This window comes from Mytilus californianus, unplaced genomic scaffold (genome assembly GCF_021869535.1).
Source record: "Mytilus californianus isolate M0D057914Y unplaced genomic scaffold, xbMytCali1.0.p SCAF_8, whole genome shotgun sequence".
Lineage (NCBI taxonomy): Eukaryota > Metazoa > Mollusca > Bivalvia > Mytilida > Mytilidae > Mytilus > Mytilus californianus.
Genome location: NW_026262734.1, coordinates 7,021,804 through 7,049,140, shown reverse-complemented (window position 1 = coordinate 7,049,140; position 27,337 = coordinate 7,021,804). Strand labels below are relative to the sequence as shown.

Here is a 27,337-nt window from a genome sequence, read left to right as displayed (position 1 = left end):
TAACAATATGATTCCCGTTTAATATTAGCAGTAATATATGTAACTGTTATATCAATATTGTTGTCTGTTCTTGCTTTGCTATCTAACTGAAATCAATCTGAAATAAAAACAACACTGACATACGGTTATATTCATGGTAAATTAATTGTGCAATCAAATCAATCTAAACATTGATGTCGTGTCCGTTCGACGGGGGTGCATAAAAAGAACATGATTTGTTTAATCAATATTTTGTGATGTCATAATTTAAAAGAAATATTATTTATGTTTTTTTATGAAAAATTTTCCTCTGCAAAAAACCCCAAAAAAGAAGCCAAAACAATAATTTGGGGGAAAGGACAAGCAACATCACTCATCATTAATGTATGTTCTGCAAAATTATGAATAAAATGATGCAAAGACCGTATACTGGCAACTAAAAATAATATATGAAAACAATTTAAGGGTTCATGATGCACGATTCTACAAGTTTTCAAGTAAACAGTATTGAACATGTCAATTGTGAACAAGTAAACTTTGATAAACAACCCAAAACTGTCTAGACAATTGATAATGAAGGTCGGTCGAGAACAAAACTTTACGACAAAAGAGATGACTTCATCTTCCCAATTGTTAACTTTCCATTTCTATGTAGCAACATTCCAGCATCACCTGCAAATGGTGTATATATATCCCAATTGACACGGTATTCCAGAGTTTATATTTCCTATCATGATTTCCTTGTTAGATTGCTGCTTACAAGTAAACTATTGAACCAAGAGTTCCAAGTGGTGACGTTGAGATCATCCCTTCGCAAATGTTATGGACACCATCACGAGTTGGTTGACTGTTATGAAATCTTTGTTGTTCAGATGACGACGGACATGTTCTAATTGTCGTAACCATAATCCCGTAATATTTTCCTCGACTGTGACCTACCAAGTTTGACTTATCACTGGATTTGTATTTACATGAGCGACACGACGGGTGCCACATGTGGAGCAGGTTCTGCGTACCCTTCCGGAACACCTGAGATCACCCCTGTGTTTTGGTGGGGGTTGTGTTGCTCAGTGTTTACTTTTCTTTGTTGTGTTTTGTGAACTGTTTGTCTTTTCGTCCATTTTCGTTTATTGCCATGGCATTGTCAGTTTGTTTTTGCATTTCTGTGTTATTTGTCTCTTGTAGAGAGTTGTCTCGTTGGCAATCATACCACATCTTCTTATTTTTATATTATGAGTTTGAATATCCCTTTGCTATATTTCGCCTTTCTTGTATGAAAACTTATGGAACTAAAAGTTCGATTAAAATGTAGTTGTAATTACTAGAGAATTTTTTTATTTGTGATTTGGAAAAATATTAGCTAATGTCATTTTAAAAAGTAAAAAAGTACAACAATTAAGAATATACTTACGTTTTTTCGCATATGAAGTAATTTCTACTTAAACAATTATCATCATTCCATTTATAGTCCAAACTGCTATGGATGTTCATACAGTGTTCGTTTCCTTTATCATTGTTTGGTTCTATTGAATGCCAATCAGTCACTGTAAATCTCTCTCCACTAGTTGTCCATACCCATACACCTTCTTTAACTAGATCTGATCCACCAAGCCAATAAGCTGAAAATAATTGTTTTAGAATAATATTTGTATCTAAATCATATAACATATCATCAAATATATCAGGTATATACATGTAGTTTGGTACGCCAGACGAGCGTTTCGTCTACATAATACTCGTAGCGATCGAATCAAAACAATTGCAAAGCAAAATCAAATATTACAATATTGAAGATAAAACATATTCAGATTAATTGTCCACGTCAATTTTGTTCTAGACCATATTTGTGGAATTCAAAAGGAAAAAAAAATGTAAGAAGTTAAAAATAAAAAAGGTCGTTCTAGAACAGTAGAAAATGATCTTACAACATCGGTTGTATTACAGTCGCCTAATATTTTAGCTGAAGTGTGTCATGACTGTACTGAATCACTGGCTACTGGAAAACTTTGGGGACTTACAGTTCATCAGAAGTAGGATCGGAAATGTCTATTCGTCGTATTTTTATTTGATGTCTTATGACACCGATTAGCCATAGAACAATAAACTAATTAATCACCTGAAAATTTAAATGTTTATGATGTCGAAATGCTGGCGTATGAAATGACGGTCCACCAGCAGTAGCACGGACCCTGTGATAGTTGTGTTAATGTTATGACACTAATGATAGTGCGCATGACAAATGTTTCTATAATTGACCTCATTACGTACGCTCTAAATGAAGGTAAGCCTCGGGGGCACGAAATCAATAAAGTGTTATTTTAATGTAATGCAATTGAAAAGTCAAATACATAATACGAAATATATGTTGGGATTTAAGTTTGTGTGATGAAGTTAATATTATTTGGTTCTGTTAAAATTACGAGATATAGAAAGGTAGATGAACCCACTTTTCCTTTTAACTGAACCGCTAAATAATGAGTAATACGTTTATGTAATAGTTTATCTGATCCATCAATATATAAGTACGCAATGTTAGTCCCATTCTTGGATGGGTTTGACATTTTGGAGTCGTCTTTAAATAGTTTTTAGAACTTAAGGTTTTATACCATCTTTTTGACAAGTTTAAGATACACTTATAATATATACTAATATAATTTATGTATTTTGGGTTAGTGGTGACGTGTTCTGTTCTTGTATTTTACATTGCTTGATCCCTACTGATGTAATTTCGACATACATAACTATCAAAAGCATACAATTTTCAATTTAAGGTACTTACTTTTCTTATATATTTTTGCATTTCTCTTGAGAAACCTAATAGTACCTATTGTTTTTGCTTCTGCCAGCTGACTGCTTAACGTTTTACAAACACTCTGAAAATATAATGTGTAATGAATTAAATCAAATAACTATGTAATGGCGGACAACTGTGATAAATTCCTTGCATTTCACAGAAAACTACAGGTTTAAATGGTAACCACAAAAAGACAAACGGACAAACGAAGGCCATGCAATATTCAGAAATTTGACATTTATATGTATGCACTCTCGATACTTAAACGTTTGAACGTCCATCTAGTATCTTTCGCCATTGTCTCGAATGGATAACGAATGAGTGTTATAAACTATTTATAACATACTGATGACTTCTGTACCCAAATTTTGGACACTTTTACCTATAATGTCTGTTTGTTTTGTTCACACATTGTTGTCAATTACTTTTATGCGACTGTCATACCAGTTGGAGGTTTAGCGTCTACAAAACCAGGTCTAATCCATAATTGTCTACATAAGGAAATGCCTATTCCAAGTCAGGAATATGAGTTGTTTTGCATTCGTTTGATGTGTTTGATCTTTTGGTTTTTTCCATTTGACTTTCCGTTTTGAATTTTCCTCGGAGTTGGGTATTTTTGTTATTTATTTTTTTGTTTCTTGGAAATTATTAACAAATCGATAGCTTAATGTATCTTATGGATTCTTAATAATCTTATTGTATTTATTATGGAATCATATTTTTTTTTACTGTTGTTTCCAATTGCAAAATCGGGCTGATATCCAGTTAATATTAAACAAAAGTAATAGAACTAGTACTCTTTAATTGAGAAGGCAAATATGAACAATTTGTTATATTTGAAATGCCCATATCTGTTTCTCATGTTTCTATGGCCTGTAAAAGTTTAGTGCTTGTGCATAATTCAGGATTTTTTAAACTTATATACATGTTTATACTCAGATTTTAGCCTGGAACTTAGAGATATGCGTAAACCTAAATTGAATACAATTTTTATAAAACAGTCAATTATGGTAGATGCAAATACGATCTTTTTTAAATGCATAAGCATACACGTATGTTTTTTTAAATTTAGTTCATTTATATATTTCGGAATTAAGTGTGACGTCCATTTTCACTGAACTAGTACACATTTTTGTTTAGGGGCTAGCTGAAGCCCGCCTCCGGGTGTGGGATCTTCTAGCTGTGTTGAAGACCCATTGGTGGCCTTAGGCTGTTTTCTGCTCTTTGATCGGGTTGTTGTCTCTTTGACAAATTCCCCATTTCCATTCTCAATTTTATTCCATACACACAATAGAATACTGTCTGGATGCTGCGTTGAATTATTGTTTTAAAACGTAAATATTCAAAGTAAACAAATCATTACACAACCTTTGCATCATTCCAAGATCTGCTGGTTTTGCTGAAGCGATAACAATTGTTGACATGCCTCTTCCAACCAATTTGACATGACAGTTGAACTGTAAAATGCAATTGATTAAAAATTAAAAACAATATGAGATTATCAACGGAATGAAGATATGGAAAGTCTTATAAAAAGTCAGAGCACACTAAAAAACTAAACAAAATAGTTATAAATTGCATAACAATTTGATAATACATGCATTTCTATTGACATAACTTGTCATTAATGGCCATTACAAAGTATAAAAAAACTCAAATCATGAACATATGAACACCTATTAGTAAAATTACGGATCTACACGGTATTACTGATACTTGAATACATTGATGAGTCAAATTTTGTAAATAAACGTCATAAAATAGATAAATATACAATGTCTGCTTCCTAACACTAAGACTTCCCTAACTTAAAAAATCTACGAACCTGTAAATATTCTAAAACTTTACCGATTCTGACTGTCAATTACCATGTTAACTCGAAACAATAATATATGAAAGTATGCTTAAAAATGAAATTTTCCTGCAAAATCATCTTGATTCCAAATATTGAATAGTTTGTCATCCACGATTACCGTTTTGGCAGTTAAAATGTATCAACCCTTTGAACATCTAGAACACAACATTGACACGAAGCCAAATTATTTAGGAGGAAAATGACAATAAAAATTACACAATTACACAAAACTTACGGATTTAGTTACGAACATATATCATACAATCATTACATGTCTTCATTTGATACTCATTTGCACAGTATAATGGTACATAACATTGGTAAGTCACTACCTATTGTATTATAAGTATAGTTGAACTTATGATGTTTAAAATGATGTTCATTGCTCTTACCTGCACCACTTTCTAGAACCGTCAAAGCTATAAAACAAACAAAAAATAAAGAATGAAAACGAGGAAAGGTTTATTTCATACAAAACAATTTAAATGAATTGTGTGAGTAGCATGACTCCAAGTAAAAACGCAGAAACGCAAGAATTGAAGTTTTCATTTCTTTGTTTTAATGTGCCTATGCAATATTTTTAAGTTGTTAGACGGAGATTGTTGTTCTAGCGGATAAACATTTTTGTGGTTACATGCAGAAGATTTAAAAAATCGCAAACCTTCTTTCTCTCTTTTCGTGAGTAAAATACAAATCACGATAAACATCTCCCATCTTTAAAAAAGTACTGGATACCTTAACTGTACAAAACTCGTTATAAAGGAACGATGTATTGCCGGATTGTACAAATGTTCAACAAAGCATTTTTCTACAGTGTTAACTTCTACTCTTTCTCAAGTAAACAGGATAGCCTTTCGAAATATTCTCAATCCGATGTGGATTCTTAATATTATGAAAGTTCTACTTTAAACGCTTCAATCACAATCTTACAATTTTGCAATTACATTAACACTTTTGATTTCTATAAGTGTTACATTACTCAATTAAAAAATCGACTGCATCTTCTTATTAAACTGAACGTTTTCTACAAACATGGAAATCGTAGTTATAAATTACTTGTTTAACGCCACAAGAAATCTTTTTTGTGAAGAACCACATTGATTCTAACAAAAAATACACCAAAGATGATATCATGATTAAATTATGAATTTTAAGGTCGAAAGAATTTGTTGAATTGATATGTCAACCGACAGTACAATGGAAAGTAATTTGTATGTGCCTGTTCCAAGTTAAGAGCCTGTAATTCCTTGGATTTCGATGTTTGATGCGTGTTATTATTTGTGTTTCGTCTAATATTTTGTCCTAAAGGCATCCGATACAGTTTCAAGGGAGTTAACTATTAAAAAAAACCGGTTTGAACGTTTTATAGTATAAACGATGCCCCAACTTATGTTTTGTACACACGTCAACTTCTATACCTTTAAGATTAGTGCTTATGATTATAACATTTTGATATATAAAATCATAAGAAATTAAACACTTGTTACTGTTTCTACTGTTCCTCGTCTTGAAGCTTCTGTGAGGTCTTGAACAATGAAGTCAACAAAATCTCGTATAATGAGCAATCTCAAGACGTCTGACTCTTTTGGTGTTAACATCATGCATGCCAATTATCATTTTTTTATTATCATTCATCCCTGATATAATTTTGATTTGGATCCGATTTTCTGACAGCACACAAAAAAATAGTTTTACGGCACATTTTAGTAACAAGCAAAGTCAATGTCAATTTGTGTCAAATTTCATATCGAAAGTTCAGATAGCGCAAAAATCAAGTTTTAATCATTGTAATTCCACATCAACACTTCAAATGAAATAAATTTCCTCACGGAACATTTTATTCGATTTATTTATGTCAAATATGAGAGGACGCAATTATAATGGTATGCCGCAATTATTAGCAATGGTACAACTTTTAAAATAATATATAGTAATTTACTAACAACACTACGCTATAATGAAATTATTCCGATTTTAATCGAAACTTTTACACACAAAAAAACATGAAATACTAGTTATTTAAAGGAGAATGTATGCAATATAATAGTACAAAACCAAAATAGTGAGGGCCAGTTTTCCATAAATTTATTACACTCTGATAGTCTTTTTAAAGGTCTTTAAATCTGTTAAAAAATCATCACAGCTATTCTTTGTGCTTTTTACAACATTATATGGTATTTCTGAACATTTATTAACCAGATTATAAATGCTTTAAGTGACTTTCTTTAAATTGTAATTTCGGACGGTATATGTTGGATATTTAGGAGATGAATAAAAAGGACACAAAAACCAAAACCAAAGTTATGAAGGATGCATGTATAGGTAACATGTCCCGTTTTTCAGATCAAAATTATGAAATATTTCAAAATTATTAACTGTAATCATTTACCCAAATAACAGTTTGACATTATGAATAACTTTGAAATTATTAAAAGCGATTAAAATGTGAATAGAAGAATGTTTTGGGGGTATGTCAATGAAACAGCAGCCCACCAACCAAAACAAAAAATATCTAAAGGTCAACATATGGTCTTCAACAATACACGAGTGTGTACAGTTCCGACATGTCTAGCTTTATATTACAGCGAGTCTTTAAATTAAGCCGTAAAAATTACAACAGTCCGCAATAACTATACCTGAGATGTTTCTCACTTGGAACATGAACAGAATAGAAGAGAGAGGTATCTATGATATACATTTTTTTATTTCCAAAACAATATTATTATATTAAGTTAGCTCTTTATAGGCAATATATAAACACTCGAAAAATGTCGCCGATTGATTGGCAGTAGACGTCGAAATTGTCTACCAGCGACGTCGTGCATTTTCGCGCTAACGTTGAGGGTACCAAAAGGGGTACGCAATTTTTAGGATAAATCGCGATTTATCTTCGAAGCTAACACGGTGATATATATTTGTCATTTGTTATTTGGAGAAAGCATGACAAAAGTCAGTTAATGTAGAAAAATGACATTATAAGAACCGCTCGATTTCCACATTTTAAGAAAAAAAAAAATATCCCACTTTGAGCATCTTATCCGTTATTTTAAGCATATCTTGAATAATTAACTTGTCATTCTTGACGGGATTTATTTTCCCACTGTTTTCACTAATCACAACTTCAAATTGAATCCAATTTTATCAATATATGACGAAGAATATATACTCCAAAATTTTTATAACTTTGCTCCAGTCTTTTTACTAAAGTGCAAAAATCCCCAATGTTCAGCCTCAATTTTCTCGAAAACAAGCACGGTGACCTATGTTTTATTTGGTGATTTCTTTTATAGCTCGTTCAGGGCTACAACATAATTTAAAATTAGAAAAATGACAATATAACGCGAAACTGTATCGGATAGATTACGACATGTCGGAACCTTATATATAAAAATAAGAAGATGTGGTGAGATTGCCAATAAGAAACTTTCAACCAGAGACCAAAATGAACCTATAGGTCACCGTGCGGCCTTCCTAAATGAGCAAAACCCATACTGCAAGGTCAGCTATAAGAGGCCCAGAAATTACAAATGTAAAACAATTAAAACAAGAAAACTGATGGCCTGATTCATTTTCAATACAATGAACGAACAGCAAATATGATACACAGGAACATACAACAACCACTGATTTATAGGCTCCGGACTTGGGACAAGCACATACAGAATGAGGCGGGGTTAATTAAGTTAGCTAGATCCTCCAAACCTGTGCCAGTGGTGTAACAGTAAAACAAACTATAAAAATCAGTTGAAAAGTGCTTGTTTCATAATATTGATACAATGCAGAAAAAACATCTGATAAAAATACAGACCGGACGTGGCAGCTTACTATTCTGATTTGTCATCTAAATTACGGACGACGGTCAATGTGTGTTATGTTTTAGCAAGAGCTCAAATTGGCCTTTAACAAGATGAGCTCAAAATATAGATTATGTGGAATTGAAGTACATGTATACATTTTTTTATACAGTCATGGCATACGTTTATATTGTCCAGTCGAGGGTTAAAGTGATTTAAACACCTTGTATTTCTTATTATGCAACCTGATTGGTACTGCACTATTTTCAGCTGGTTAAACATGTTAAATATATGATGAAACAACAATGAATATATTAAAACATATTTTAAAAGAGATCACATAAGAATTATAATCAACTACATACCGACGATATAAAGCATCAAAACTGCCAACAATAGAAGCCTCATGTCATCGAATTCAATCTAAAAAGAATTCTAAATGATCAGTTGAAATACGTTTCATTTAAAACAAATTTATATTTGGATCAAAAATTCCTGTTTGGTAGTAAACTTAATATTCAAATTATTGCTTCATGTCGTTAAACAAACGGCTTCTTTATTTGTGTACATCTGTTATAGACAGGAACTGTTTCGAGCTTGATATATTGGGTAGACACTTGTCTATTGTTGAGAAATGTATTTTGCATTTTTGGTGTCTTTTTTGTAATTGTTGTTGTTAAACTGCTATCTCTTATTTTACCAATCTTGTTGTGGTGTTATAATTGCAACAAATATCAGAAAAAGAAGATATCAACGGTAAAAAACAAATAAAGTCATTATCACCGCAAATGAAAAAAATAATGTGAAGTAATTGTATTTTATGTATACTTACAGTTTCTTTTACTTGCGAAATCCTTAAGTGACCGACTCGGTAGAGCAGTGTGTATTTTTATACTCGTCTGTTAAAATATTATTACGGATGCACGCATGTTTAATATGATTGGTCATGGCATATGCTAAGTAAGTACCTTAAAAGTTTGCAATGTCAACCGATATGTTACAAAACATTTAAAAATAAAGTTTTATTCAACATGTTACATAATATCAGGCGGATATTGTTTAATAACATAATTACTGACGTGTAATATATAATTTATAATTATTCAAACGGATTTTCCGCAGAACATATCCTAATTATGTATAATATAAGCTAAACATCTTTAATTTTAGTTAAAACGTTGTTGTGAAGGTTCAAAAAGGAAAAAGAGATGCCACAAAAGGGGACTGATAAAAAGTATGCATGTAAGTAACTGAAGACAGACATAACCATGACCAAAATTAAAAAAACAAGCATTCTGAGATTATTGCATGGTAATACATAGTCCCCTACCGGTTAAAAATTAATTGTACTGGAACAAAATGCTAACTTGATCTATAACTTGTCATGGTGTAAACTATATAACAAATATCAAGTCAATATCTTCAAGCATGACGAAAAAAAGTGCGGAAAACTGATAATTTAAATGCATTTTCTAAGTCCAAGGACCATAACTCTGCAAAAAATTATCAAACCGAAACAAAATCCAAACTTGGTCTGTAACTTGTCATGATAAAACTATATACCAATTATCAAATCAATATCTTCAAGCATAATAAAAAAAAAGTGCGGAAAACTGATTATTTGAGTAAATTTTCTAAGTCCAAGGACCATAACTCTGCACAAAATCATCAGACCGGAACAAAATTCGAACTTGATCTGTAACTTGTCATGATAAAACAATGTACCAATTATTAAATCAATATCTTCAAGAATGACGAAAAAAAGTGCGGAAAATTGAATATTTGAGTGAATTTTCCAAGTCCAAGGACCATAACACTGCACAAAATTATCAGACCGAAACAAAATTCGAACTTGATCTGTAACTTGTCATGATAAAACAATATACCAAATATCAAATCAATATCTTTAAGCATGAAGAAAAAAAGTGTGGAAAACTGATTTGCCGGACTGACAGAAGGACAGACAGACAGACAGACAGACAGACGGAGTGCAAACCTAAAGTCCCCTTCGACTTCGTCGGTAGGGGACTAATAAGTAAAAAATAGTCAACAGAAACTAAAATATTGATTATCAGGAAAACCTAAAAGTACAGTGACAGTTTGTACAGCAGTATTGACACCAATAGAGTTTTTAATGAGAAGTAAAATTCTGAAGATACACCACATTGAGTGTATACCTGGTGTCAGTCACAGGTATGACGATATGAATTGTGGCATATCAGTGGACATCTATGATACAATTATTTCATATATAATATTCTACCAATGAATGAGACCTCATCTTTTCATCGACATTGACAGAAAAGAACGACTAAAACCTATGACAAACGTGATGATTTGAACTTCCGAATTGTCGACTTTCCATTTCTCCTCACTAACATACCCTCGCCATTTACATATATCTCAATTATTACTTACACTCGTGTATGTTCATACTTAGGAATGTTCTAATGACACAATAGCTCTTCCAACATAAATATGAGAAACAACGACTGATTATGAAGTTGACGCTGCATACACCTAACAGCCATAAGCACGAATTGGTTGACCAGAACGATCGTTCTGTGTTTCAAATCACTAGCGATATATGTGTTAACAATCTTAGAAATGTGTCATATGCTGTCATTATACTAGTTTGAAATAAAAAGTAGCATATGAAATATAATGAGGGACAGACAACAGGTGGAGTCAATAATTATTCCCAGTTAATTAAATGTTGCATCACCATATTATAGACAGGAACCAAACAACACAGAAAAAAAATGAATAGACATCTTCTTTCATGTGCAAAGAACGTTCACTTGATACTCAATACAATGCATCATCGTTTTGATCCATTCCACATCATTATTATTGCAAAGGATTTTGTTTTTATGACCATCTTGTTCTAATGAGTTATATTTATATTCAACATTTTGCTTGATCTGTTGCAAAATAAAATAAAAAGATATTGATCAACGGATGAGGATGTAACAATTTATAGGTCCACTTATAGAAAAACTCTTACCGTTTAGTAAGCTACAAAATGTCACAGTAAAATGTTAATTTATTCAAAAGAGAAATCTTACTGTTTATGCTAAAAAAAAATTAACGAAAAACAAAGTCGGTTTCATCTAAAATATAAACCTTGTTTTTTAGACTTAAATATCAAACAGTACAGATACAACGGATTACGCTCTATAGATAACACTAGCGTACGGATAATATGGTATCCCGTTTGAAATACGAACTCCACAGGTAAGGTACTGCCAAACTTCCTCACCAATCCTCATCAAGTTGTAAATCATTTATTTGCAAGTGGATGTATATCGAGTTAGAGGGGTATAAGGGATTGTACATGGATAATGGGGGTTCCAAATAGTATGTCGTCGATTTTTACGAAATGTTATAAACCTTTTCAACCAACAAGGCGGACTGAAGGAAGCAATACCCTACAACATTCACTCTATGTCCAATTTTTTGTTCATTTAATTTTCGAAGGTATACTAGTAGGCTTACCGGTTTGATTTGGCACATAGATACGCGTCATTTCATGGCTAAATAATTTGGATGCTTTATTATATTTAAACACCGAAAAACCTGAAATGGTTTCGCTACACATGAAAACCTACAAACAAAGCGACCGCACAACCCATATCTTAAGAAAGATCGGAGTACCTTAATATGTTATCAGCAGTGATAGAAACAATTGATAAGACTGTTTCTCTTTAAATACAAACATCAACTTTTGTGTTTACAACCTGACTAATTTTATTACACACGTGAATGTTTTAAACAACTAATAAACATTATGTCAATACATAACTTTCACATTAACATACATTCACCTTTCAAAGAAAATGTGTATATTATTTACATTCTTAAAAACCCCCTGCGTGCAGTCAGCACGTGCGCAGAATAAACGAAAAAAAGAAAACGACAGCTGTAAGCATTTAACAGATTATCATTGCTTGAACCCACATATCATGTGGAGGAAAAACTGAGAACCCTTTAGGAGCACCTGCGTTCTTCTCAGATTTTTGTGTTTGATTTGCTTTCATCTTCATATTTCTGTGTAAAGTTTTGTTATCCTTAGTTTGTTTTCGTTGTTTGTATGTTGGTTATTGTGCAGACTGTTTTCATTTAAAATTTAGTTTGAATTGCGACCTTGGTGCCTTTTTTCTTTTAAACTAGTATATTTGATATTGAATCTAAATAAAACGAAATTTGTCTGTGATACTTGATATTTCCATAGAACTTAAGATTTTACTTTTGTTTTCAAAATTTGCTTTTACTATGATTTTCTTTCATACGTGAACATGAGTGTTGTTTTAACAATTTATTTAACAGTGCGACCGGGTCCTTTGTTATGTTTCTGTACTTTTAATTTTTTTTTCATTTGTGATATTAAGTCCAGATTTACTCTCGTTGGAACATAGCCAATGTATACTAACGCGGCGTTGAACCGATGACAATACATCAATTTTCTCAGTGTAAACATGCATTTTTAGACAGAAAAATTCTAGGAGGATTTTATTTGAAGTAGATTAAGTTCCACCAAAGTTTTTGGTAGAACTTGTGAACATTGCAATAACATTTTCGTTTGAACTATTGTTTGTCTTTTTCTATTACAGTGCTATGGTCAGTTATTATTTTCATTTGAGAACTTTGAATGAATTTAGTTCGATTTAGTTTTCCTTTCTGTCAAAACTTAGGAACATAAAATATTATTGTAACTCCTGCTTTTAAAAAGAAAATAAAATCATATATAAACGATTTCTTGATTTGATCAAAATTTGATAGTTTTGCTTTCAACAATGATTCGTCTGTCTTCTTTTTTCAATAGCACCATAACTCTTACAATATAGATATAACTGATTTTTTAGAGTATGTTTCAATGTTGTCCTACAAAATCACTGTTCCATTTTAGGGAAATAATTGGCACCCGTAAATGTGCTTTATTTTTATGATAACATCTGTAGTGTATTTTGTTATGGGAATCGGTGAGGTTCATTGGTTGAGTGTGGAAGCACATCGAATTGCACTTTGTTACAAAACTGATGTAACATTAACGCAGAATGAATTAAATTAGAAGGTCTGAGTATATGGTTGCTTTATAGAAATTAGAAATACTGCAAACGGTGAAATATATGACTTATTGAGAGAAATTTGCTTAGCTACAATTGACATGAAGTTAAAAGATTATCTACAAAAAGAGGGTTATGTACAGCATCGATGTATTTTACAAACACTTGTAAACAATATCAATCTAATTAAAATATAAATCTCTGATTTCGTCATCCTCATATGAGCTTATATATATGAACACGCGAGTAACTATGGATCAGAATTTTAATCAGATTGAAATAACATAGAAAAATTGCCGAAACTAGTTTTAGCTATTACGTTTCATTGCCTTCTGTTAAGTTGAAAGCCCAGCGACCAGGTCTAGGTGTGTGAGCTAATGTCAGTTGTTCTTTTTTAACTCGCATTCAACCATTGTGTTACGAAGTTCCCGTCAGAGATATAATAATTGTCCTTGACCTCATATTCATGGATCAGTTACTGCTAAAAAACTGTATAGATTTTTTTTTCGCCATGTGAAATGTGAATGTCCCAGTTATCATGAGTTCTAGGATAAATATATATTAGGTTACTAATGTATGGACCTTGCAAGGTCTACATGTCCGTAAGACATGGTTCACCTGACATCGACCGCATTTCAAGGATCAGTGAACAAGGTTAAGTTTCCATGGTCAAGTTCTTAACTCACATACTAATGTAGTAGGCAAATATATTTGGTGTATGGAATGATAACAAAGTGAACATGTCTTTGTGGCAGAGTTCATATGACCTTACGTCATTTACATGGAACATTGGTAATGTTAACTTTATGTAATACTTGTTGTATAATATAAAAATAAGGAGATGTGGTATGATTGCCAATGAGACAACAGGTCTTCAAAGTTCAAATGAAGTAGAAGTCATCAATTACGGACTTCAACAATTAGAAAAACACTTACCGTATGGTCGGCTATAAAAGGCCCCGATATGAAAACTATGAAACAATTAATTTGAGAAAACTAACGGCCTATTACGAAAAGTAAATATGACAGACATGAACCAACGACATCCACTTGGATAAATACCGGCTCGATCCTGACTTGGAACAGGCATATACAGAATGTATAATCCTTTTCTAAGACCTTCGACATAATCCAGTCAATTAGTATAGTATGCTGTACCTGTAGAATCCAGTATTTTGAAAATGAATAACTTGGTCTGGTATGAACTGAAAATAAATGACTTTCCACAAGACAGGAAGAAATTGAATACTCTGCAACATGAAATGCAGGATAGTTGAGGATATAAATTTGTCCAAAATTAAGCGAAAATAAATTTTCGCGCAGCAAAGCCGCGGAAAAAAATAAGCATGCGTAGCAACAGATGAAAAAAGAAAGAGTCCATCCGGAACAAAAATCTCCTGCCGCCAATACCCCTGGCCCATTTCCCCGAATATAAAATGGTCGTACCCTAAGGACGAGTTTTAGATCGGTACGTTGTGTCTTTTATCTTCATGTTAGATGTTGTTTGTGCTTCATGCCGATTTGACCAGTTATGCCATTTCCACCTGTTTTTTGGCAGATTGTTATATTGTGTTATTATACCATTGTCCAGATAAGGGGGGTCGAAGGATCACAAACATGTTTAACTCCTCTAAGTGTCTGACCAAAATCAATAGCCTGCAATTCAGTGGTTGTCGTTGGTCACTGCCTGTTGTATCTGTTTTTTGTTGTTGAGACCGTTATTTTTCTCGTTTGGATTGTTTCACAATTTGTCACTGGCTTCAGAGATTGATACGATAGTTCTCCACTCGAGATAGATAATTTTTTTAATTTAAAACGCTGTCGAGAGTGGAGATATATCGTATTGCATGAGAAGTTGTGGTAGAATCTGTTTCTCTAATGTATTTTAGACGATACGCAGACAATTCTTATCCTTCTTCTCCAATGATCTGCAAAATATGTGTTGTTTCTATGCAACGTCATAAGGCATCATCGCCTATTTTCGTGATGTCACAATAGGAAATTCATAGAAAAGCAAGACAATTTGACGTCATTGTTAAAATTTGACCACTGAAGAACTGAGATCAAACGAACCACACGTTGATTGAAAAATTATAATCAACAGGTCAGGAAATGTATAAATCGACTCAGAATGAAAGAAAGGGTAATATACAATAGAAATATGTATTTGCACTATGTCAAGCCCCTGACCGTTCAGTGTCTATTAACAATGAATTCATAAATTTAAACACAACCAAAGATGTCCCAATTAAACCTAATTCTCCAAATAACAAGAAACCTTCAGATATGACATAAGATAACTTCTCATGATATTCTGGAATTTGGGACAGACACATGAAAATGTGGCGGGTCAAATTACCTTTTTGAGGTCTTAACACTCATCCTTTTAATGGTGTATGTTTGGATTCACACAACATGTGCATTTTTCTTTTAGTCAGGTCAGTATCGAAATACAGGAAACTGGGAACATACAGTGTAGTACTCACAGTAACTTATTCGGGCTTTCCATGTACATCAATGTTTTTTCTTATGTGAACGAAATGAGCGTAAAAATTTAAGCATGTCATTTTGATGGCATTTAATCCTTTACCATATCAGTTCGGATGTGGAGCAGAAAATGATTTTTTTTTAAATTTCATCACCAACATTAACTTAATACTTAATTTAGAAGTACAGCACCACGTTCGACTATCAAGATATTGCAACAGAAATATGTATCTAGATTAGAGGTTTTACGATTGATTTATTCTTCAAATTATTTTACCAAAAGTTGTCTAATATCGTTAACGTTTGGCTTTCTAACGACGTAATTAAACTCTCTGCAAAGCAGAAATTAGTGGGAAAAAACTGAATCTTTTTAAATAATTTTCAAGCTGATACAACCATTCCATTCACGTCATGAACAATTTCATTCTCTGAAATTCTATTTTTTGTTAATTGTTCTTTAGCTAATACGGTAACTTCTGTAGGCAAATTTTTGCTGTTCTATTTTTGTCCGTTCAGTCAATGCCCTCATCGTTTTGTGAGGTATGTTTTGAGCGCATCTTTGAAGATTGACCAGAAAAGCGTGTTTTGCGCACAAATTGTATGTGCTTTTGTCTTTTTTTGTCTTTTGTTTATTTTTTAGGGGGAAAGGGTGGGGGTTGGTATGTAGTTCTTTGGTTAATCTTAACTTCCTCAATACTTGTCCGTATATGAAAAAAATAAATCCAGATTGAGTCAAATATGTCATGATAGATTATAGGACACATTAGATAAATAGAATATTGGTATATCGATATGATAAAAGGAAATGCAAATTCAATATATCGTTTTGATAAAAGGATATGCAACTCATTCAATATATCGTTAACATAAAAGGAAATGCTATTTAACATATCATTATAAAAAAAAGGATATGCTATCTAATATATCATTAAAATAAAAGGATATACTATTTAATATATCATTTTAATAAAATGATATGCAATTCTCGAATTGCATATCCTTTAATAACAGCGATACCTTCCATTTTTCGAATGTTATTACTTATAGTGCAAAAACAAATCATGAAAATGAAAATAACACTTTAAAAATGTGCTGCGTCCAAAAAATTATAACAAAAATACAGAACTTTAAGGTAAATTCAAAAAAAGGGGAAGTCCATACAAAATGACAAAATCAAACGTTTTCAACCAAAGAAACGAGATGAAAACCTTAATTGATGACCAGATAGTTTACGAAACGAATGTTATAAATCATGTCAATACCGAATTACCAACTACTGAGCTGATCATAACCGTTAAGGGACTAGTAGACCACCAGCATTCATCAGGGTCCACCTTCGTCCAAAGCATTCCTCCGAAAGCCGCTTTATTAGGACTATTTTGGATAGTCGTCCCATTGGCAATCATTCCACATCTCCCAATGTTACCACTAAAGAGAATATCCAAATCCACCTTATTATAACATCAACTTTGTCTGAAAGAGTTGAAATCTTAGTGTCTTAATTGATCTCCACTGGGTACACCCTCATTATGAACGCTGTAACCAATTTTTTAAAAGCCAGGGATGTATAAATTCATGAATAATTGGGCGCTTTAATTTATGAACAACAAAGACAGCAAAAAAAAAAACAAAATCCAACTCCTGTCACTTTGCTTCAGAGAATTTGAATCTTAGTTTCGTAATCCTTTTCAGATATATTAACGGTATTTCATAAGTCATCTCAGTACTTAATCACCACTTACTGAGATTGGAATTAACCTCGGGGACTAGCAGTAAAATAACAGCAGCGTCGAACAATTACTAGAAAGTTCAAATATTACGTTATTATTTTTAATCCGTCTGAAGCTTTTCTCTGAGTCCACCTGATCAGGAACGCTAAAACCTCAAAACAAAACAAAATATATAGTATTTCCCCGTATAATTAAGACATATACATTTTAAATCATGCACTGACTCGTGAGCGGATGACATCATCGGAAACTAACAGCCCAACAGCTGATGTATCGACCTAGTGACAAAAAAAATGAAATAACACATTATAAATGGTTTGCGTCCGAAGCGTTCGTTATGATCCCTCTTCTTTAGCTACTTTATATAGAAAAACGAAAAACATAACGCGGACGCTCCCAGCATGATTTAATTGTTTGTTCTCATACTAAAAATATGAATTATTAGTTGGTAATTATTTGCAATGCTTATTTATTGTGGAAACCTCAATTTTAATAGGTACATGAATTTGTGATGTCACTTTTGAGTATTTTAGTATAATACATTTTGTACTTAAAACAATCAACGATAGGGTTGCCGGCCTTTTTGTCAGACGCACTCCCGTAGTTTCCAATTTGTTTTATGTCTAGGTGTCGCTTTGGTAGAATGAATTTATTTGAAATGAATTTCATTTCGAATTGTTTACGATTATATCCAAAATTCAATAACATTTGTTTATGAAGAAAGAATTAAATAGTTTTTGTTAGGTTCTCTTATAGGATTAAACTTTGACATATTGTAAAGATACCTCTTTAGCGTTGAAGAACTATGCTGTCTTAATTTATTCGGTTGACGTCGTGATGTATATTTTGCCCATCCGATATTTATGGTACAGATAATATTTTCCATTTCACACAAAAACAAGTCAATTGTCCAATTTCACTTAAATGCATATTTATAGAAAATGATTTTTAAATATTTTGTTTGTGAACAATTAACTTCGTACTTTATTTGGCCGTTTTAACTTTGTTGATTCGAGCGTCACTGGTGAGTCTTTTGTAGACAAAACGCGCGCCTGGCGTACAAAATTTTAATCCTTGTATCTATGATAAGTTTATTTACAACCAATTGAGTCGATACCAAATCTGGTTGGGTTTCACCAGCCCAGTAGTCAGCACTACCCCAGGAATAGATATTAGAATATGATTTTTAGATATATTCATTTTATGTAGAACTGTATTTGTTCTATAGTAGATATATATATATATTATGTAGACTGTGTATTTGCTTAACAGGAAATGATTTAAGATATATTCATTTTATGTACACCATGTATTTCTTAAATAGAATAAGCTTTTTAGAAATATACATATGCGTTTGACAAAGTGTTTTTTTTTTCAAAAGAATATGATTTTTATATATATACGTTGTATGCAGACCATGTACATTTATTTGTTCTATAGATTTGTATTTGGTCATTATGTTGGTAACATATCATGTATTTGATCAAAAGATGTTTCTTAAAAACCATGTATTTGGTCAATACGTTGGTAACAAACTATGTATTCGGTCATTAGATGTTACTTATAAACCATGTATTTGACCAATAAATGATTGTAACAGACCATGTATTTGGTCAATAGATATTACTTTTAAATCATTTTATTGGTCAATAAATGTTGGTTATAGACTATGTATTTGGTATGTAAACGTTACTTATAGACTATGTATTTGGTATGTAAATGTTACTTATAGACCGTGTATTTGGTCAATAGATGTTGGTAATAGACTATGTAACTGGTTAGTAAATGTTAATAATAGACCATATATGTGGTCATTAAATGTTTCTTATAGACCATGATGTATCTGGTAAATAGATGTTGATAATAGACCACGAATTTTGTCAATATATGTTACATATATACCAGGTTTTTGGTCAATTGAATTTTATATTTAGATATACCGGGTACATAGTATATAGATCATGTTTTGGCTGGTTGATAACCGTTATTAAAAGCATTCTTATATTTTCTAAAATTTTCCAGAAAGAGTGTCTTTAATCTTAAAATTTTTACTTTTTTATTCACAAGATGGTCATAGCAAAAGGCTATCATGCTAATTTAACCAAACTTAACTGCTTGGTCCGTTAAGTCTTTATTACAAATGCATGCTTAATGTAATCTCTTACCTATACATTTGTCAATATTTCTTGCTCGTCTAGTTCGTTTTATTTATGTGATAGCAGCTTTCTATTGAGGTTAATATTGTTAAAAAGTTGCTGTAAAAATTGTTGACAAGACATGTATTTATGTTTATTTTTGCAGTGTTTGCTTGGGCTGGAATTGTATCACTACTTAGTACTGTTCCAATATTAAATGTCACATTCACTATTGTTACTTTTAGGAACATGTTTTGAGCTTGAACTAATATAGCTAATGTAGCAAATTGTACACTTTGTGTTCGCATAAATCTCTTTTGAACGGCAATTTTACCATATGGGTATGCAATAAACTCACATTTTCTATTTTTTGAAAAGTGCTTGGCCTTTGTGGGGTAGGAACGATTTATTTCATTACATCTTTCCTGGTGGCTTAGTTGACCCCTTCCTAGGCCAAGCTATTGTATTCTGTATTATTATATTACCGTTTCATGTTTTCATTCCTTATCACCTTTTTGTGTAAATGTATATGTAGAATGTAAATGTTGTTTTTATTATATGAGAAACATATTTACTCTGAATAAGTCAACATTTCTCAATTCACCTGCTTGTTTCTATTTTCATTTATGCATTGCCCAATAGAATGTAGAATACATGGGTTACTCGCTGATTCATACAAGTGAATGTTAAACCTCTGATGATGTTTTGGGGTTGTAGGAGGAAAGCATATAAAGCCTTTTTCTGTGATGAAAAATGTAAATATGCTAGATATACTTACTGGAAGTGTGATGATGTGAGTAAAGCTGTAAATCTTATCCTTGACAACATTTATGCACAGTTCGGCAATAAAGTTTAATGACAGGTTGTATGTATTCTTATGTGCATCAATTGCACCCCTTTACCAGCATACTTGTTCTTGTACTGTTATATGGCCAAACTCAGTAAAGATCTGCCTAAATTCCATTTAAATTCAACACCACTTACCGTTGTCTTGATGATATGTGTTCGTTAGATAATTAAGAATTCTCTAAATATACTTTCAAAATTATCCAAAGGAACTTAATTTATATAAATCAAACATAAACAGCAATAATTGTCCTCTCCTAGATTTTGATATTTCAGTTTTACACGGAAAATTATTTTGCATTTAACTTAAATGATTAAAGTTCAATTTCACTTGTATTTGTTTGAATTGTTTATCATGTATACGCTTGTACAATGACTGTATTACGATATATATAAACATCAATTAATGAAAGAATTGGTTTTCATTACAGCTACAATAGCCAAATACCAACAAACATACTAACAACACATATGTTAAGTTTACAAATATGAGACGGCTACATCTGATTAAGATAAAAGTATTAAATAAATATTTAAATATTATTTTTTCTCTTTTTCTAAAAAAGACCAATTAGTTGTGATAAAACAGGGACAGTGTCATTATCACAAAATGTTCAGATGCAGTAACACTTTTAGAATATGTTTTGTAGTCATGGGTTTGGAATGAAATCTTAATTGCGTCTATTTTTTTGTCATCAAATTGAGACCTTGTCACTATTTTTATAATAGATATGAATCGCTGTACTATTTCGTGTTTTTCTGGTTTAATTGCCAGAATTTGATCTTTTTGATAATAATGATTACAATTTAGCCCGATTTAGAATGATAGTTTTCAGTAATTTAGGTAGGTGTCTTTCATTGTTGTGACCATATTTTATTGTACAGCATATTCAACGCAGAGTATCAAATTTCATTTAACAAATCTTAGAGTAAAAGAATTTTACGTCCACACTTAATTTATGTGTAGCACGAGAATGTACTAAGATAGTTTACGATCAGAATATCATATTATTTACTTGATGGGATATTTCGGGTATTTTACACATAATTTTTATTTTCAGTATTATCAGTTATTCGTTTATAATGTATATATGTATCTGTAATAGGAAAATGGTGTTCAGTAGTTGTCGTTTGTTGATGTGGTTCATAAGTGTTTTCTCGTTTCTCGTTTCTCGTTTTTTATATAGATTAGACCGTTGGTTTTCCCGTTTACACTAGTTATTTTTTGGGGCCCTTTATAGCTTGCTGTTCGGTGTGAGCCAAGGCTCCGTGTTGAAGACCGTACTTTGACCTATAATGGTTTACTTTTATAAACTGTGACTTGGATGGAGTGTTGTCTCATTGGCACTCAAACCACATCTTCTTATATCCATTTAATCAATTTAGAAAAGAGTTGTGAAAAATAAGTTAGAATAGAACGCCTGTTATATATTTCTCGCATGAAGAGATATTTCTATTATCACCACAGGCCGTTTCGGGTTCCAAAGGACTTTGGGTAATTTTATTGTTCGTACCCCAAAATGAAAATAACGTCACGTCATTGGTTGGTTATCAATTGTTTACAAATGGTGAAGTTGAAATCATCCCTTCGTAAATTTTACGGACGCCATCACGAGTTGGTTGACCGTTATGCAATAACCGTTTCACAGATGATATCGAATATGTTCCTTATGTCGTTACTACAATATTCTTCCCTTTTCACGAATGTGACCTACCAAATTAGACTTTTTAACATAAGCAACACAACGGGTGCCACATGTGGAGCAGGATCTGTTTACCCTTCCGGAGCACCTGCGATCACCCACAGTTTTTGGTGGGGTTTGTGTTGCCTAGTCTTTAGTTTTCTATGTTGCTTCATCTGTACTATTATTTGTTTGTTTGTCTTTTTTATTTTTGGCCATGGCGTTGTCAGATCTATGAGTTTGACTGTCCCTCTGGTATCTTTCGTCCCTCTTTTAGGACATTTTTAAGCAATCACGACGCTTTGGTGTACACTTTTCAAAATATAACACAGAATGCATTTAGTTTTGAGATGTAGACAAGTTGTCAGTGAGATAGCATCGTAAGCGTCCCGAAAATAAATTGTTATTTAATGAGTATAATACTACTGACAGACGGGTTTTGTGTGCCGTAAATTCAAACTCTTCATATCAAGCAGAATATGTACTTGAACATGTTCCACATGTAGCACCCATCGTGTTCCTAATTTACATGTAAGTACAAACCCAGTGATAAGTCTAAATCGGTAGGTCTCATTCGGAGAAAACATTATTTGAACCCCATCGGGAAAACGTCTAAAGCAAATTTTGACATGCTTAGAACCCAGTCTTAACATTCGGAACTTTTCAGGCTTATTTCGCAGGCAAAAATGTAAGAGACTGATGTGGTGCAGATTAAGGCAACAGTAGTTTACATATTTTTAAATCTCATATATCGATTGACAAGACAAACCAAAGTAACAAACATAAACTGAGGCAATCTAATATTCTCAATAAGAAGAGTTGGTTCGTCGATAGGATAAATGTCCCGTGCTATGAATGTTTCTCCAGCAAAGAGGAGAACAGTTGTTAATTGGCGTTTTTTAGAGCAAGTCTGTGATGTAGAACAGTGGATTTTCCCTACAAGTCATATTTTAGGTACAAAGGATCAATTAGTAAAGGTATTTATGTTTTACGTGTAGTTCTGTTTGTCCGTATCTATAACCAGAATAGAATTCATATGTATGTGAAAGAGAGACAGAAGATACCAGATGTATATTTAAGCATCACTAAAGATACATTTATTGTCGAAATACGGATCAGGGGCAGTAATGTTAAGGTTATTAAACCCATAAATCGAGGACAAACTGACAACGCATGGCAACACAAACATGACCAAAACACAACATAGAACTCTAAAGACTCATAAATAATGCTTCCGTAGCGAGAAGATTTGCTGCTTATATTCCCGTAGTCGTCTTATAAATTTTCTTAAGAACGACTTTAAAAGAGAGGAGAAGGATACCAAAGTGACATATAAACTCATAAGTCGAAAATAAACTGACAACGCCATGGCTAAAAAAGAAAGAGACAAACAGACAAACAACAGTACACCAAACACAATATAGAAAACTAAAGACTGAGCAACACAAACCCAAACAGAAACTAGGGGTGATCTTAGGTGCACCGGAAGGGTCAGCAGATCCTGCTCCACATGTTGCTTATGTTAGTACAAACCCGGTGATAAGTCTTAATAGGTAGGTCACATTCGGGGAAAAGGGGACGGGATTGTAGTTACGACATATCAGTTGTCATCTGTTAAACAGATATTCCATAACGGTCAACCAACTCGTGATGGCGTCCGTAAAATTTACGAAGGGATGATTTCAAATTCCCCACTTGGAAATCTTAGTTTAATAGCTTCCATGTGAGCAGCAACCCTCTATCAAGGAAATCATGATAGGAAATACAAGCCCTGGAATATCGTATCGACAGGGAGATATATACTCCGTATGCAGGCGCTGCTGGAATGTTGCTGCATAGAAATGGAAAGTTCACAATTAGGAAACAAAATTCATCTTGTCGTAACTATGTTTCAACTCATGAGCCACATCTTTCCTCTTTGATTTTTTAGATACCAGAAAGGTTGTCATATCTGTAACTTGTTAGGTACTTTGTTCATTTTGACGTTTCGACTGATTGGCATGTCTGGTGATGCATGCATATCAGATGACACTTACTCGACACGACTGGTACCCTCCTATTAGAACTTTGTTGTAGTCTTTGTAGTTTATAAACTACAAAGCAATGAAGCAATGAATGTGGTTTTTAATTTGATAGATGCTTTTGTGTTTTTTTTTGTAAATAATTGTTTGTTTTGATATTGTAACACAGTGATGACTGCTGTACCCATATTTTGACTATTTTATCTATAATGTCTGTTTTGTTCACGCATCGTTGTAAATATAACGGAATTTGATAAGACTGTCGTACAAGTGAGAGGTTTAGCGCTATAAAACCAGGTTCAATCCACCACTTTCTACATTTGAAAATGCCTGTACCAAGTCAGGAATATGACAGTTGTTGTCCATTCGTTTGATGTGTTTTGTCATTTGATTTTGCCATGTGATTAGGGACTTTCCGATTGAATTTTCCTCGGAGTTCAGTATTTTTGTGATTTTACTTTTTTTTTATATACTATTAATTTTTATTCGATTTTGAATGATCAGGGTTTTCTGCGTTGGTGTTTATATGCATAGTGTTGTATGTCACAAGTCTATTTGTTTACATTGATATAATTACATTAGATGTATGTTTCATTATTATACGTTATTTTGATTGGCTAACAGCAATCTCGCGTCATTCTTCATTTCAAAATGAATTGCATGAATTGAAACATACATGATGACACACGTTTCCACAATAAAGTGCACAGGTTAATTAAAGAAAAACTTGATAGTAATCGTGTTTTCATGATCATAGCGAAAAAATGTTATTATAAGTATTGAATGCTTCTTTTAGTAATTTCATAGGGTTGTAAAAGCTTCCGCGCTTCATACAAAATGTACTTCGGTCAACACTTTTACACCCCAATGAATTTACAAAAAGAAGCATTCAATTCTTCAATAAATGCTGTTTAGGCCAAAATAGAAAATTGTTTTATTAAAAGTCGAGCTTACTATGCATACAAATGTGTCACTCACTAGACATTAAGGAAACAATGATATTTGAATTTATTTCTGTAGAAACAAGAGTGATTTGTACAAAATGGATAACAAAAATCATCCAAGATATGCTTTTAATTCAGTAAAGTGAAATTTGATTGATTGTTCGATTAAAAACAAGAAGCTTTTTAGAAATATACATATGCGTTTGACAAAGTGTTTTTTTTTCAAAAGAATATGATTTTTATATATATACGTTGTATGCAGACCATGTACATTTATTTGTTCTATAGATTTGTATTTGGTCATTATGTTGGTAACATATCATGTATTTGATCAAAAGATGTTTCTTAAAAACCATGTATTTGGTCAATACGTTGGTAACAAACTATGTATTTGGTCATTAGATGTTACTTATAAACCATGTATTTGACCAATAAATGATTGTAACAGACCATGTATTTGGTCAATAGATATTACTTTTAAATCATTTTATTGGTCAATAAATGTTGGTTATAGACTATGTATTTGGTATGTAAACGTTACTTATAGACTATGTATTTGGTATGTAAATGTTACTTATAGACCGTGTATTTGGTCAATAGATGTTGGTAATAGACTATGTAACTGGTTAGTAAATGTTAATAATAGACCATATATGTGGTCATTAAATGTTTCTTATAGACCATGATGTATCTGGTAAATAGATGTTGATAATAGACCACGAATTTTGTCAATATATGTTACATATATACCAGGTTTTTGGTCAATTGAATTTTATATTTAGATATACCGGGTACATAGTATATAGATCATGTTTTGGCTGGTTGATAACCGTTATTAAAAGCATTCTTATATTTTCTAAAATTTTCCAGAAAGAGTGTCTTTAATCTTAAAATTTTTACTTTTTTATTCACAAGATGGTCATAGCAAAAGGCTATCATGCTAATTTAACCAAACTTAACTGCTTGGTCCGTTAAGTCTTTATTACAAATGCATGCTTAATGTAATCTCTTACCTATACATTTGTCAATATTTCTTGCTCTTCTAGTTCGTTTTATTTATGTGATAGCAGCTTTCTATTGAGGTTAATATTGTTAAAAAGTTGCTGTAAAAATTGTTGACAAGACATGTATTTATGTTTATTTTTGCAGTGTTTGCTTGGGCTGGAATTGTATCACTACTTAGTACTGTTCCAATATTAAATGTCACATTCACTATTGTTACTTTTAGGAACATGTTTTGAGCTTGAACTAATATAGCTAATGTAGCAAATTGTACACTTTGTGTTCGCATAAATCTCTTTTGAACGGCAATTTTACCATATGGGTATGCAATAAACTCACATTTTCTATTTTTTGAAAAGTGCTTGGCCTTTGTGGGGTAGGAACGATTTATTTCATTACATCTTTCCTGGTGGCTTAGTTGACCCCTTCCTAGGCCAAGCTATTGTATTCTGTATTATTATATTACCGTTTCATGTTTTCATTCCTTATCACCTTTTTGTGTAAATGTATATGTAGAATGTAAATGTTGTTTTTATTATATGAGAAACATATTTACTCTGAATAAGTCAACATTTCTCAATTCACCTGCTTGTTTCTATTTTCATTTATGCATTGCCCAATAGAATGTAGAATACATGGGTTACTCGCTGATTCATACAAGTGAATGTTAAACCTCTGATGATGTTTTGGGGTTGTAGGAGGAAAGCATATAAAGCCTTTTTCTGTGATGAAAAATGTAAATATGCTAGATATACTTACTGGAAGTGTGATGATGTGAGTAAAGCTGTAAATCTTATCCTTGACAACATTTATGCACAGTTCGGCAATAAAGTTTAATGACAGGTTGTATGTATTCTTATGTGCATCAATTGCACCCCTTTACCAGCATACTTGTTCTTGTACTGTTATATGGCCAAACTCAGTAAAGATCTGCCTAAATTCCATTTAAATTCAACACCACTTACCGTTGTCTTGATGATATGTGTTCGTTAGATAATTAAG

At 32.3% G+C, this 27,337-nt stretch overlaps 1 pseudogene; it reads right to left on the bottom strand.

The window, feature by feature from the left end:
- LOC127711860 (perlucin-like protein) lies at positions 1-27,280 on the bottom strand (annotated as a pseudogene).
- Between the last annotated feature and the right edge of the window lie 57 nt (positions 27,281-27,337).